A 15,516-nucleotide genomic window follows, 5' to 3' on the forward strand; every position below is an offset into this window, starting at 1 on the left:
CTTTCAGGATGAAATGCAATTATTGAGTAAGTTAATATTATTAGGTTTATATTAATGGATATATTGTTAGTCTCTATTTAATTATTTGATTTTTCTTTTCCAAATGCATGACTTTCATTTATTCTAAGTTAGAACTTCTCTCTATATTATTACAGTTGGTTTCCCTTTCTCTCTCTCCCTCTCAGCCTCACTCCCTTCTTCCCTCCCTCCTTCCCTGTTTCTCTCTCTCTTCCTTTTCTATTGTTGCATCACTGGCAGTAGCCCTACTGTAGGATTATAGATGCTAAATATTTAGCAGCATTGTCTTATGTCCCTAGTGGGAGCAATGGAAAGTGTACAGAAAAGCTGAAAGGGACTCACACTTCTCCTAATGCGATCTCTCACTTTCCACATCTACAGTTATTGCTACTCTAGGGGAAATTTTTATATGCTATATATGCAGATATATGCTTTATAAAAATGTATTTAAACTTCTACACATTTCAGAATAAAACAAAGTAATAGTTAAGAATTATTTATGAATTATATAATGAATTGGTTCTCATAATCTCCTACAGGTATGGCACATTGGGAGTCAATAATTAGAAGTCCAATTTCACACTTGTACGTATTAAAGACTGTTGTATGTTTGGTTGGTAATTGAAATAAAAACAGTAAATCAGTCCCTTCTTTGTATACGGATCATACTGCCTATGAATTCCTTTGGAGAAATAACAGTGTAATTAAGTTTTGGGGCTGGAGGTATAAAGAAGGAGGATGAAAGAAAGAAAATAATTTTGCTTTAGAAGATAGGAGTGCTAGAAGAAGGGGCTTTGCCTGTCATTTTCAGTTGGGATACAGATTGACAGAGAACACAGATATCATTTGGGAAGCTAGAGAAAAGGAACTCAAGCTGATCATAAACAAGATGAAAACAAGAGTATCCACTTCTCTGGGGAGCAGTAGAATTTCTCCATAAAGGTGAACTCTGTGTCAGTGAATCCGTGACTCATTTTGTCATTCAGATATCTGTGATGCCTACTACATGCCACACTCTTTTAGCTGCTAGAGATTCAGATAGAAATGATACAGATAAGTTCCTGGTCCTCATGCAACCTACGTTCTGATATGATTGCTTTATTATTAGGGAATTTGTAAGCAAATTTGCTCTTGTCTGTCCTACATTAGTTAGACTTTAAAAATCTAGACAGAGTATATACTTTGGTATGCTGATAACCTGCTATAAGAAAAGATACCAATTAGGGGAAGGTTTTGAGCCTCTCGCTGTAAACCCTGAGTGGCCTCATGCTTTCAGAGGGACTCGGAGAAGACAAGGGATCAGCAGGCAGTCGCACAGAGTGGGTGTTCTGGCTACCGCCGTGTTTAGTTTGGTTTTGCTTCAGAGAGTACTGGCAATCTTTTCTGCCCTCTGTTCTTGCCACAAATTCAGCTGCCTTTGACTCCTGAAGTCTCTTCTGAAGCTCAGCCAATATCACTCTGTTGCTACTCTGCAATCCTTTCAGGCTGCTTATTCAGGGGTTGTGATTTTTAGATGAGTCTAATGTCTATAGCGTTTCCTGAACTGTAGATCTGGACAGTATTGGAGGGCAGCAGGGCCTCCCAAAGAGCATATTTTGCTTGAGTAAGTTCTTTCACTGTATTGATTTAGTATAAGAAATTCTGGGGTAACATTCAGTTTCTTCATGATTCTTAAAAATCTAAGGCATCAATAAGGGCTTTGTATTCCAGGCAAGAGGCACAATATGAAAAAAAACTATTGTCAAATTGTTTGAACATACAAATCTCTACAGATTGGAATTTTCTTGGGACTGGCTTCAGTAATGCCATGTTATTTTCTTCTTTGAGTGTTCACCTCATTTGCTCTTATAACAGAAAAATAGCAGTGAAAAGCTAAACTGTACTGGAGCAGCTGTTCTGTTATTACTTCTAAAAAATGCCTCAAATCCTTAGTATTCCTTCTACTTCCATTGGCACTGGATTTCTCTTCACATGTCAATACTGAGACGTGAAAACAAGATGATAAATCAAAAGGTTGACTTCCCAGTATCTCCCAATGAAAATAATTCTTGAACTATTCTGTCTGTAACAGAAGAATATATATTTATATATAAGAAATCCTTTAGACTTTCATGTTTTGTTATTTACAGTATTGGGTGCCTTTTCGTGCAGTTTCTTTCACATTTACTTTATTTACTTGTGCTTCTATACACAGAGGATTCTATCTTATTATTTCTACCATTTCATCAATTTTAGAAGCCTACACTGTTAGAACTAAAAGAACTATAGTGTAGAAATTTAGAGATCATTGAGTTTAATCCTTCCATTTCACCTCTGAGAATGGCCTTCCTTTCATTGCATATAACGTGATAGCACTGAATGCCTGTATAGTGCCTGTATTTCATCTTATTTCATAAGCTACCTGGAATATATTCCTCATTTGCCTGTATTTCTTTCATATTGATATTGATTACTTAAATTCTGTAATTTTATTACAGCTCCTCTGTAAATTTTGATGCATCTGATGTGTTAAACGTGCCCAAAATGTAACCTATGTTATAGTTTGCCATTTTTAAATTAGGTATTACTCCATACAATACAAAACATTTACTTTGGCATATTTAATTAATAACTAAATTCTCCTTTCCACCTATGCAAGGGGTGACCGACGTATCCTCCCTTTGACCTCCAGTATGCAATCCTATGTGAGTGTGAATTTCCATTTTAGTCATACTAGTTCTTGTAGTCTTCAGATGTCAGACCTCATGTGAAAAAATGTGCATCTACTGAGTTATTCCTCAGAATAGCATTTTATTAGAAATTGAGTGGCTCATGTACAGGTACAATGCAGAGAAACAAACAAGCAAAAATATTCTTTCAGTTAAGTTCCTGTAATCCTGCTTTTGCTTCTGCTTATAATCCTAAAAACTAAGGTTAGGACAAAGGCTTGAGATAACTTGGTCAGGATCCTAATCTGAGTAAACCTAAATTTGGGACTAAAGCCACACAGCAAGCAATTGATCTATTATGTGGTATGGTTTGAGAGTGTCTTTCCCCCCAAATACAGGCTCTAAACTAACAAAGGAATTCACCAGTTAAAAAACCCTGAGGACTTTATAAAACACACATTCTCCTGGCTGAGATAAAGCAGATGATATGTTTAGTTTAATGTAAACTAAACTTACATCAGTTTAATTAGCCTGCTTGTCTCTGATCACCTAGTTAAAATGGGCTATATTAGGGAAATTTTAAGAGAGATAAGGAGTTTTAAGAGAGATAGAGATGGGGGTAGGAAGGAGAGGTGATGATTTGGGGGGTAATAAAAACTATTAGAAGAAAGTATTAGACGTAGGGTCAGGGCTGGTCTGGACAGTGTATCAGAGTGTAGGGCTTTGAATTATCAGTGAGTAGCTTGGGGCGTGGAGGATAGTTAAAAGTAGAACGCTAAGAAATGATGAGGTGGGTGTGTGTAATGACCCAGGACTAACCGATTTTCCTTCTGCCCTATGACCAAATGTGGAGTAACTCTTCCTCTTGAACACAGATTTTAGAGAACTGATCTAGAGGGATATCTTCTGTCATTAATATTTGCCACCATACTCTGGAAAGTTCTATATGTCTGGCAAAGGGTAGTGTTTACTATATTGTATTCAATGTAAGGAGGGACTTCCTCCTGGGCTTTTGTATCTTGGGACAGTGTGAGACTCTGGTCCCCAGGGGATTGGAATGTAGATTGACTGGCAGACCTGTCTCCTCCTCGCTCCTCCTTTCCTGTGCTTTTGTGCGGAAACCTTCTTTTCCTCCCAGCTCCATTCTTCCCCTCACTTCTGAGGCTGCTTCATAGGAAAATGGACCTTAGAACAGGGTCTTCTTGAGGGAAGCTGCTGTTACTGGCACAGAAAGCACAGAAGGTACGTCTCTGGGAAATTTGAGCCATTTACAGCCCAACCCACATGTGAACACTATAAGAAAAATAGTGGGAAGAACTACTTCATGGGCTCCTAAGAAGTTTTATCACAATATTATATATATGCTGGCTTGGTATTGTTACAATTTTGTTGAATAAACATTGAATGATTAAAATTCTAGTTGCAAAAGGTTCCACGTAATTAAAACTCCATCTCAGTAAAGATGATGGGTTCAGCTTTGCGCATCTTCTCTTCACAGGAAAAATATGACAGAATCTAGATAGATTATAAATATCACATTCTAATTTGTGACTTTGTCACATTTCAAATATATTTATTTATTTTGCTTGTTTCTCTGCATTATAGCTATGGATAAACCATCCAATTGCTATATCAATAGTTTATACTAACCTCATGGTTAAACTTTTTCTCTTTTACTAATTGGGGTAGATTGACCATATTTCTACCATTATTTTTATTGTCTTAAACCCTACTCTCCTCTTGGTTTTTAAAATCAAAAAGTCCCATAGACATATGTTTTATTCTGTAGCATCTTCAATAGTAGGCCATATAATACTTTTAAGCCTACAGGCTTAACAATCTGTGTAAGCCTATTTATATTTTTCAAAATCAAAGAAATGTGACCTAATAAGTCAGAAAAAAATTTCGGCATTTAGTTCAGTAAAAAACCTAATGATCGAAGGTAATTGATACGCTTACCCAAGCACAGCTTCTGATGAATTTTAGACTTATGCACCCTTCCTGGAAAAACCTGAACACATAAAATAGCATGTATTTAGAGACTCACTGAATATCAGTAACTCAAATCAATGAGTAAATGAGGTAAATGAAGCCCAGCAGTTAAGTGAATTGACGAGGTCAGATGGTCCATTCTCATGTAGAATTGAATAGTCTGAAGTGATATTTTCAAAATTGAGGAAGAAATCCTTCAAACCTTTCTAAAATTAATTATTGTAGCTTATAGATGAGTGACTAAGAGAAAGAAAATGTATCAAGAAGATAATCTCTTTTACTTTGTGATAAATGTTGTAAAAACAAAAGATAAAGAACGTGTGCAGAAACAGCCCATGGACTAAGTTGTGTAAGTTCCTTTAAAATAATATCAAACGACTTTTAGTAAGAAAGCAGCAGCACTCTGTGTGTATGTGTGACACTTTCTCCCCCACTCGCAAACCATTCACAAACAGGCTTTTACTCAAACAACCCATCAGTGATTGCCAAAGCACTAGATTTGGCATGTTGTTGGATATCTTGACATGAAGAATAAGTAACAGGAAAAACATCCTCCGGGAAAGTGTAGAGACTGTAGCTTTTTCACTTTAACAATTACAACAGTGCTAATTTGCAGCTTCTTCCGACTAGATACTTAGGTTTTAAGTAGCCCAGCAATTACAGATGTTGCCTTCAGCTACTGGTAGGTCCTTCTGAATATTTATCAGATGTTCCCTACCTTTCTTTTTGTTTCATTTTTTTCTTTCCTTTTCTTTCTTCCTTTCTTCCTCTTTTTTCCTCTCTTCCTCCCTCCCTCTCTCCCTTCCTTCTTTTCCTTTCTTTTTGCTAATTTTTAAAGTTGTTAAACTTTAAGGTGAAGTATATGGGGGCTTATATCCATTCTCTATCAAAAATAGATTTGCTTTGTAGATATGTTTCATTAAAACTTACTGATGTTTAAAAATTATTTTCCCAATAGTGTGTGGTTATTTTATTTGCAGTATCCTTCTTTTCCTTTTTGCCTAGGAAATTAATGCGTATGTATTCAACATACAGTTATTGAGGTTCTTTCTCCTACCTCTGTTCTTCCTTCATGAATCTAGTGCCATCTCTGTGTTGGATACTGTACTAGCGGATAATGATAGTTGTAGCCACCATTTATCCATCCAACCAACTGCTAAATGATTTATGTCGGAATCACCATAATGTAATATTCACCATAGTCCTTTGAAGTGTATATCATTGTCCTCACTTAAGGTATTAAAGTAAAACAAAAATAAGGTTCAGAGAAATTAAGTGATATCTCCAGGGTTAATAACCAGTAAGTAGAAGAGCTATAAATTCAAGGCCAGTTCTTCTGAAGCTCAAGACCAGGTCTCTGTGACGTGCCCTTTAGATGGTGATTGAACATAAGAGCAGGACGAAGAGTGATGTGTGTTCCTGGTTTTTTTCCTTCCTCCTGACTGCTCCCTAAGTACTGATGGGTTCCGCTTTTTAGTCTGTGAAGTTCTAGGCAGCACTCTGCGCTTTTAGACTGCATGAATCCTCTTCTGTGACTTCAACTTTAAATCTGAATGCGTATGCTTCTCAAAAATTTGCTATCATCAAAGAGTTATTTTAAGCACCTTTTTGGAACAATGTAATGGAGACAGAAAAATTTGCCAATATCACCATGATGTCTGTGATTGATTTTCTTTATTTCAGCGTTAATGACACCAAAATAAATAGAATAAGGGAGTTGGGACTTAAGACACTTGGGTTTTTCAGCTCTGCCACTGAACATCTCTGACATTTGGGGCTAATATCTTTATATTTATTGGCTCCAACTTCATTATCAATAATTTGAAAAAATTTCCCAGGTAGGATTTAAGATAAAATGCAACGCTAAATTTTTATCATTATTTCTAATAACAAGACAAAGTTGACATGAAGTGACATCTGCAAATCGTAACTCAGTGAAGTTTTGCATATCTTTCCACACCCCTGCCATAAGAGAATACATTGCTTCTTGTGCCTTCTAAACCTTTTACCCCTAAAGAAAGGACCAGGATAGGAAATACTGAGTACCTAAAGACTTTGCTTTTTCTCTGCTGAGAGGAATATTTAAAATCAATATTATGGTACAGCCACTATGGAAAACAGTATGGAGATTCCTCAAGAAATTAAAACCAGTGTCCACTGATGGATGAATGGATAAAGAAGATGTGGTATATAGACAAAATGGAATATTACTCAGCCCAAAGAAAATGGAATCTTGCCGTTTGTGACAACATGGGTGGACCCTAAAGGCATTATGTTAAGCAAAATAAGTTGGACTGAGAAAGCCAAATACCATATGATTTCACTCACTTGTGGAAGATAAAACAATGAACAAGCAAACCCATAGATACAGGAAAAAGATTGATGGTTACCAGGGGGGAAAGATGTGGGGGAGGGTGACATGTGTATGGTGCACTTGTGTATGGTGATCATGGATGGCAACTAGACTTGTGGTGGTGAACATGATGTAGTCTGTACAGAGGTCGAAATACCATGACGTACACCTGAAATTTATATAATGTAGTAAACCAATGTGACTTCAAAAAAAATAAATATTCCATTAAATTTTGTTGTAGTTCTATGCTTACATGGCAAAATAAACCTGACCTTGTTTCTGAAGGCCTGAAACTGAAGGCTTTGGGCATGAATGAATATTACATTTTATAATGAAAGCATTTCGTAAGTTCTGTCCACACAAACAAAAAGTAAAAACTGTTCAGGGTCTAAAGGGAAATTGATGCCTATCCAGGCTCTTCTGGAAGTGGACTTCCTGGTACATGGAATATTTCTTCATCAGGAGCTGATTTGATAGTCTGTAATATGTTGATGTGTTCCAGTCAGATTCATTTGTTCTGTAGGTTAGGGTAGAACTATGTTCCCATCCTTATTATTATTTCTGGAATTAATTTTAGTGTCCATGTTATGTTGAAAGTTATTCTAACAATCAGAATGGTTGCAATATATAACAGCCAGTGCTCAGAGAAATGATGAAGAAAAAAAGAATAATTTATTAAAAGAACAAATAGCAAAAAGTAATTTAAGTCTAAAATATTTAGTATCTTTTCTCCTGAGAGCCAACTGAAGAGTAAATATGAGTGGAGATAACTGTGTGTCTGTGTAAAAGAAGATTCCAAAGAGCAAGGGATTTGCTCTGCCTCTTTTTATTTGTTTGTTTGTTTGATTTGCCTATTTAAGATACCCCATTGGCCTAATTATCTTCCCTCTAATGTTTAACAGCATCCCCACAGGAATCCCTCCTGAAAATGGATATGGAATTAGAAGGTTCGAAAGTTTTAGGAGACACGTAATGTGATTTGCGCACAATTCTCTTCTTTAGAAAGTAGCAAGTCTACCTTATTGGCAAGGAAGAGAAATATTTCCTTCCTTTCTGCTATGTCACATGTCCCCAAGAGTACACACAATGTCTTATTTTAAAACAACAAAGGAATTCTCTTGAGTTGATTTTTCATAACGTTTCAAATTTTAGGCCCCTATACCCATCTTTTTATATGCATCTCTGTTGCGCCACATTAGACCACCGCACATGGTTCCAGCAGGCTCTCTCTCCTTCTGGGACAGCAGATTAATCCTTTTTAAACACGGCTTTTACCCTTTGAAGTATTGATTCAAAATTTTTCTGCCCAGATTGAACTTCATTCCATTTGACTTCACAAGCTCTCATGTCTGATCCGGTCTCACACACCCAACTTTCTCTCATTGCTCTGGAATCCTAACCCATGTGTTACTCATGTACCTCTCTTGTCAGATCACATTTAACCTCTTCCTGAAATGTTGTATCTTTACCACAATTCCTATCTAAGTTCCACTCAGTTTTCCATGTCCTATTTAAATACAACGCTTTTATGACACCTTCTCTTGTCACAGAAGTTCTTATTTCTTGCTTCTTTCTTTTAGACGTTACCATTTAATTTTTTCTACTCTTTGATCATTAGCTTTCCTCTGTTGAAACATGCATATCATGCATAACAGATTCCTTTTAGCTAACAACTACAGTCACAGGTATCCTATAAAGGTTTTCTCCTGGAAATGGTATTTTTGGACCTTGTATGTTTTTGCAAAGCCTTCTTTCATGATTCAAACTTGGTTCTCCTTCACTTTGTAAATGCGTGTCATGCTCAGTTCCTCCATTATTAGCTGTCGCTGAAGAGATGCCAGGTTTTTCCAGAACCCTGTTCACACCCCATGCTGCAAAGAGGAGACACCAACAGTTGGCATTAGGGATTCTGGCATTCCAGATCTCACACTTGGCCCAGTCAGCATGGGATTCATTATCTGCAATCAGTCCTTCATTGGCCCTAAACTCTCCTCTCAACATACTGATGAGAAAATTTCTGGAGCTTTCTATAAATGGCTCTCCAACTTCCTTTTCTTGGTTTTACTAGCCTTTTGTTAAGAGTCTGAGGTGTGCCCCCCTTGTGTACTCTATCCCTAATGAAAACTGACACCTTGTAGTAAAAGGCCATCCAACTGTTATTAAGGAAACTGTGCCCAGAAACAAGAGGCGGGGTCAGCAGCCTTACTGTAGCTCTGCTCTCACCACTGTCCAACCTCAAGAACATTTATCACCACAAGTCCTACAAGAAACCCTGCTGCCATTTCCCCTGTAGATGTGCTCCATCAGAGTGCACAAAGTCCCAGATTTGTAGGGGACAGCCAGGACACTTCCATTACACCAAAGCTTGGGCTGGATTGATGACATTTTGTCCAAACCAACTCAGAGCCCTTTGTAATACTCTTCCCACCTAACAATTCTCTCTGTTTTAGGCTCTCTGTAAAATATTCTCCCTAGGCATTACCTTGCCGTTACTTTGAGGAATCTCTCAAGGTTCACACACTGAATCTTTTGCATCCCCTTGTAATCTATAGTAGCTGACTCTACTTTAGATCCAGGAGTTGATCTCTGCCTATAATTATGGACTTGACTTTTGGACTTTTTCTCATTTCTCAGGGTCTTTCTTATGGAGGCCACCAATTTTGTTTTCCCTTTGCTCAACATGCCCAGCCTCAGCTTCCAACATCCCAGGCATAGAAAAGTTATAGCTTCCTCCCAAACCAACCTCTCAATATTCCTAGAAGCAAAATCATGGGCTATAAGCTTGAGAAACCTATGCCTTGTACTTACTTTGCAGCTCTCAGATTATCTAACATAATGAAGGTATAAGTTAAATATTAATTGATTGATCAATTGATGAAATGCCTTGAAGATAAATCAATATTCTAAGAATTCAAATAAGGCCTCAAAAATAGAGCATAAGGTTTCTGAACTAATTTAAATGGCAGCAGTATATGGGATATTGTAGAGTACAGCAGATACTTAAGTAGACTTCAAACAATTAAGGATTGTGTAATCCTAAACACTGATGCCTACTCTAAGAAGTTAAAAGACTATACCATGCTAACATAGGAAATTACACTAGAGATTAATTAATTGATGATAGTTAAAAGGAGAAAACTTACTTAATGTTTTAATTTTTGTTTTTATGTTCTGCTCTATTCTCTCAGTCTTAGATTCAGTTAAATACCGTAGAAGAATTGCTACCTTCTTCCTTAAAGCTCGAATCAGGTTCCCAGGTGGATGTTAGTACCTCTTGAAGGATGACTGGAGATGCTGAATATTTTACAAAGGAAAAGTGTATGGCTTGAATGATAATTTAGTTATCTTGATGAATTCCTCCTTTGTAGTGAAAGGAAGACAGTTTTGAAACATTAGACTTCAAAGAAAAGCAGACTAGGAATTGAGCATATATGTAAATACTTCATAATTGCAATAAAGCGGTTCATAGACATACCCTAATTTGAGTAATATGATAAGCATAGAAATACTACATTATCTTCTATTTTGCAAATAATATCGCTATCTCTTTTTTTCATATTCAGTGATGATTTACTATGTCAGTTCTGCTGAAAGTTAAAGAAAAAAGTATGAATTGCTTCACTAACACTTCAAAAATCGTGCTTGAACATGGTAGATTGTTGAATTCACAATGTACTTTCTCATAAAATTAATGTTATGAGATCTATGATAGTCAATTTCCCAGACCAATCCACAAATTCTATAATATATGTGTATCTTATAACTCCGTAATATAGCTTAAATACAGCACATTTCTATTAAAAGATTTAAAGTAAGCAGTCCCATTGAGATTGTAAGAATGATCCAAAAAAATGAAAAAGAGCTATTTTTAGTGCTCTGGCTAGGAGGGAAAGTAGGTTTCATTAGAGCAGGAATCAGCCAGCTAAGCTGCAGGCAAAATCTGGCCACGCCTACTGTTTACATTTTGTCCATGGCTTTCACCCTGCAACAGCAGAGTTCAGTAGTTATGATGGAGACCATCAGAATATTTACTATTTTGCTCTTTACAGAAAAAAGTGGCTGGCTCCTGAATTAGAGGAGGAACAGGGGCTAGAGGAAAACCTTTGTAAATTCTAATGGCGATTTCTGTGCTGTGAGCTCCAGGGAGCAGTGGTTGTGTCTCCATGGACATTCTGTCTCCAGAGACAAGGCTCATACCTGGCCCATGGCAGGTGCTTAGAAATATGCATTGATGCAATGTTAATAAACTTTCAAGGGCTTCACAAATCGATGCCTCTAGTTCTTTCTCATTGGTCCTTTCACTTGTAAAATTAAAGGTATAACTAAATATTGTTTTCAGAGAGTGTAGTCTGTATTATATCTTCTTTTTGGAATATACTGAGTTTCTCTCTGTGACCTAATGTAGGGTTGACTTTTGTCAATTTTGTGTGGGCGATATTTGAAATTAAACTAATCTTCTGTTTCGGGAGTATGTATTTTGATATAATGTTATCAGATGAAACAGTGATTATTTCATTCAATCCTCTTTTTCCTCAGGTATTTTTATTTACATAATTTATCAGACCAAGAGAGATGTATTAAAATTGTTTCTCTCAACGTTTTCCTGCACTACCAATGCTTATTGCTTTATAGACGCATCAGTGCATACAGCCAGCTTTTTGTTAAGATGATGATCTCTATCAGTAAATCAAACCCTCTCCATCCCATATATTAAAGTGTGTACTGAATTCCACTTTGAATATGGTTGATATTACATTCATGCAACCTTATTTCCGTTTGCTTAGTTTTATTCAACAGTATCTATTGACGCCCGAGGAAAGAGAAGGGAACTGTGTCTCATTTTCATCTTCCTTTCCCCTCCATTCCTCCAAACAACAACAAAACAAGCAGAAGGAAATTATTTTTGCTTGTATTTATTGTATTTTTGCCTGTTGTACTTATCTTTCTCTCTGTGTATTTTCCCTCAAGAATTATACATTTTAGATTTGACTTGACTTATATGCATTGAATTATACATATTAGTTGATAACATAACTTTTATCATAGTTATTGGAATCTAGATTGTATGTTTAACTGAATCTGTACTGTCTTCTGGTTTCATATCATGATTTACCCATTCATATCCTTGCATCTCTTATACTGTCTTGTTGTTACAATTCTTTTCTTTCGTGTGTTATATATTTTAAATTGACTTTCTGTTACCTTCATATGTGAATGATAATTACACTGAATATAGAATCCTTGGTCGTACTCTTTTCTCTCCCCAAACTCTAAATACTGTAGAAGACAAATCTGAGGTAACTGGATTCCTGTTTGTGTTGAGGGTGGCAGGTTTCCTCTACCTGGAAGTTTACAGCATTCTTCATTCCCAAAATTCAGTAACCTTTCCAGAGAATGTTTGCATGTGGTTCATTTTCATTAGTTTTATATTATCTACTTTTTAAGAATACACTGTACGTTCAAACGACTTACTCGTCGTTTACAAGCTCAATTAATGTCAAAGCCAGGACCTGAATCAATCTCTTGTATCCTGTTTTTATACACTTTCTCCCTCAGTTACTCCAACTAGCCCTTAATCTTAAAACTTTTACTGCAGCGTAACCAGATTTGTTCACATAGAATAGGCCTAAATTGTGCTTACCTTAGAAATGCTTTTTGGAAAGGCTAGCCATGTCACTAACAGTGTCGAGAGAAGCCCGTTAAGCATCTTTTCATAGGGGAAGAGTGATTCTGAGAGAGCATCCTCGTCTCAGACTGTCATCCCACCCAACTGGAGTCAGTGTGGTAGAATGTAAAAGAACCCTCGAGCACCAGCACCCTTTGTTCGCTTCTGCTCTGGTGGGCATGGGTCAGGATCAGTAGCATTTCATGTGGGAGGCGACAACAGCACTGGCAGGCCTGATAGCTGCTGTGGCACCAGCAGCAGCAAGTGATATTAATCCCATGAGAACGGAAGAGGAGGACAATGGCAGCTGTCACAAAGTAGCCAAGAGGATGCTACTCCACAACACACAGGTGGTACAGTTCTGGGGAATTCATACAACTACATGGTATCACAAAGTGAGAGCCTGTAAGTACTGTTTTGTAACAATTTTTGATCCTGTGACCTATCTCCTCTAGTTTGGTGTGACCTGGCTTACACAGAGCATGTTCTCTCTCTCTCTCTCTTTCATGCATGCACTTCTTTGAAAACTTCTTAAGGGGCGTCTTTATAAACATTTTATAGACAGGGAATTCAGTCAAAGGGCATAGCACTCTCTCTTATCCAGGCTTACCATGAACATATTTTCTGCCTTCCTGGAACAAAGCTTGGGTTATTGTGAACCATGAAACCCTCTGGTCTGAAAAGTGTAATGATAAATGCAAGGTTGTTCCCCCACAGCCCACTAATATGCTGTATACTGCTGACCTGCCTGCTCCACTGCTCTTCTGCATTTCTTATTACCCGAGTGAGCATAAGAGTTCCTCTGGTTTCCGATAGTTTTTAAACTCACAATTCTCTGCCTTTTTCTTTCCATAGTCTTAATATTTAAGAGTATATATTGAAGTGAGGATAAATTTAAAAATCTTACAATGAAACATAAAGAAGACTTTTTTTTCACTTTATGTATCACAAATGACAAAGGAAAATTATCCTTGAACCAATATTCCCACATTGAAACAGATGCATAAGATTAAAAGGATTCCAGAGAGAGGTTCATGTACTGACTGATATTTATTTCAGCCATCCTTATATTTGCTGCTTGATATAAATGAGATTTGAAAGAGTGCAGTGAACGATTTCAGTGCAGCATTTTTAGAATGTTAATTACTATATATCCCACCTAACCCAGAACTCAAAATATTTTAATGAGCTACAGGAGACCTTAGAAGTCATTTAATCTCACTCCTCTACTTTTCAAGTAGAGAAAAGCAATTGCATTGCCCTAAGCACTTTGCTGGTTAGGGGTAGAACCTGGCCTAAAAGCTGTATTCAAGGACCCTGACTGCCAGGTTTTCCCCACTTTATCAGGTTTCCTCCTGTATCCTGCAACCCACTGCTTACATAGGTTAATGTGTTCCAGAGGACTTTGATGTCATTTGAGCTCATCTGCTTCTAGGGTATTATGTCAAAGTAATATGCCATTCCTAGTGATTCTTTAATATAAGTCATATAAAATTATTCCTATCATGAAAGGTAAAATGGTTGAAAATTGTGCAGTCAGCATACCACAGCCAACCAAATAATTAATTTATTTCACCTCTTGTATCATATGAATAGACCAGAGTACATCAAACTTGAGTTATTGAGCTTAGAGCTGGTAGATATCAATTTGACGTCTCAATCTGGTTATTTCTAGGCCATATGAGTAGTGTCATAGCTGTGTTAGATCAGTGGTTTTAACTGTGGCTTCCCATGAAAGCCATCCAGGGATGAGTTAAAGCAGTGTCTGGAGGAAAGGCCTGAGCATTGATATTTAAAGCTTCTGGTTTTGATAAATTAACGTTTTGCTAGTAATGATGTATCACAGTAATTACGAATTTCTTTAGCACGAAAGATACTTTAATCACAATACCTAGAAATATAGATTGATATTACATCTATTTGTAATCATAGAATAAAAGGCAGGGAGAGAAAAATGTACTAATTTCAGATATGTTCTAATTCCCTTCTTTGACCCATACTCGCTTAAGCTGTAAAATAAGAATTATAATGCTTATCTCATGAAATAAGTTTGAGAATTAAATTATCCACATGGTACATTGTACACATAGCAAATGCTTGATGATGATGATAATGATGATGACAAAGGTAATCATGTTTATTAATAGTACTTTGGCCTCAGGAGGTTAAATAACTTTCCTATAGTCATTCACCTGATTAAGACTAGAGTGAGCATTCCAGCTTGCACCATATACATCTTAGTCTAAAATTCTTACTACCTGTTCCAACTTATTTAGTGTAAAGTTGAAGATAGTTTAGTGCGAGGCTGACCCAGTGGCACAGCAGTTTAGTTCTCATGTTCCACTTCTCGGTTCGGATCCCAGGTGCGTACATGGCACCACTTGGCAAAAGCCATGCTGTGGTAGGTGTCCCAAGTATAAAGTGAAGGAAGATGGGCATGGATGTTAGCTCAGGGCCAGTCTTCCTCAGCAAAAATAGGAGGATTGGCAGTAGTTAGCTCAGGGCTAATCTTCCAAAAAAAAAAAGTTTCAGGCTAATGGAGTGACATAGAGAAACCCAAAATGCGAAACAAGGTCTATGTGCATACACAAAGCAGTTTAAAATTAAGTGGGTTTGTGTATTTAGACATTGTCAAAGAGAAAGTTAGAGAGGGGATGGTCAGGTTTGACCTTTTAGCCAGGAAACAAATAAAAAGAGAAGACATCAGGCCTGGAGGTGATGTTTTGCACGCGTGACCCAGTGGAGGGTCCTTGAAATTCAGGGATAGTCATTTGAATTTCAACATTCAGATGCAAGTTTTGAACACTTGCTCCTATAATGTAATCATTTGAAGCCTTATC

At 37.0% G+C, this 15,516-nt stretch overlaps 1 protein-coding gene across 1 annotated transcript in view; it reads left to right on the top strand.

Annotated features, from left to right (window-relative positions):
• CNTNAP2 (contactin associated protein 2) overlaps positions 1–15,516 on the top strand; it is a 1,871,069-nt gene that overhangs the window by 50,838 nt on the left and 1,804,715 nt on the right. The window lies entirely within an intron of this gene.

Source organism: Equus przewalskii, chromosome 4, assembly GCF_037783145.1.
Source record: "Equus przewalskii isolate Varuska chromosome 4, EquPr2, whole genome shotgun sequence".
Lineage (NCBI taxonomy): Eukaryota > Metazoa > Chordata > Mammalia > Perissodactyla > Equidae > Equus > Equus przewalskii.